Genomic DNA, 1,250 nt, shown 5'->3' with positions numbered 1-1,250 from the left:
CGAGGAGTGGCTGGTGGGTTTGAACTGCCAGCCTTCTGGTGAGCAGTCAAGTGCCTTAGGCACTATGCTACCAGAGCCCCTAATTTGAACTTAGGAAGGTAAATTTCAGAGTAACCATGCAGAAAATTAATAAATCTACTCACCAAATTGTTGGTGAAGAGTACTGAATATACCATGGACTTCCAGAAGAATGAACAAATCTGTCTTAGAAGAAGTACAGCCAGAATGCTCCTTAGAAGTGACGATGCTGAGCTATTGTGTCTCATACTTTGGTCATGTTATCAGGAGGGACTAACTAGTCACTGGAGAAGGATATCATACACAGTAAAGAAGAGGGTCAGTAAAAAAGAAGAAGATCTTTAACAAGATGGATTGACACAGTAGCTGCAACAATGGGCCCAAACATAGCAATGATATGAGGATAGCACAGGACGAAGTAGTGTTTCATTCTGTTTTGCATGAGGTCACTAAGAGTTGGAATTTACTCTAGGGCACAACACACATAAATAAAGAAGAAGAAGAAGAAGAGTCAGTAAACACAAAAACAACAATGAATGATACAAAAAGAAAATCCATATACAAAAATAATTCAGCACAGAAAATTAAGAAGAAAACATTAACACCACACACACACACACATACACACACAATAATAAATGGGAGGCATGAATTCATACCTATTGATAATCACCCTGAATGTAAATGTATTAAATGTAGTAATCAAGAGACAGGAGAGTAGCAGAATTAATAAAAAAAAAAAAGCAAGACCCTTCAATATATTGTCTCCAAGAGACACATCTTAGACACAAAGACATAAATTAAAAAGTTTAAGTTAAAAAGAAAGCATGGAAAAAACATATCAAGCAAACAGCAACCAAAAGAGAGTAGGAATTACAATAATAATAATCTCTGATAAAATAGACTTTAAGTTAAATTCCATTAGAAGAGATAAAGAAGGGCATTATATATGATTAAAGGTCAATTCACCAAGAATACAGTAATAAATATTTATGCTCCCAGTGACAGAGCTCCAAAATACATGAAACAAATTAACAGAATTGAAAAGAGAAATAAACAATAGTAGGAATCTTTGATATACTACTTTCCATGAGGGACAGAACTAGAGAGAAATGTAACAAATATATACCAAAGAAACCAAACTCACTGCCATCAAGTTGATTTAACTCATAGTGACCCTTCCTTGGGTTTCTGAGGTGGTTATCTCTATAGAAGTAGATTGCCCAATCTTC

Source organism: Orycteropus afer, unplaced genomic scaffold (genome assembly GCF_000298275.1).
Source record: "Orycteropus afer afer isolate SDZICR_OR568_19922 unplaced genomic scaffold, OryAfe1.0 scaffold00067, whole genome shotgun sequence".
NCBI classification, from domain to species: domain Eukaryota; kingdom Metazoa; phylum Chordata; class Mammalia; order Tubulidentata; family Orycteropodidae; genus Orycteropus; species Orycteropus afer.
This window is presented reverse-complemented; position numbering follows the sequence as displayed.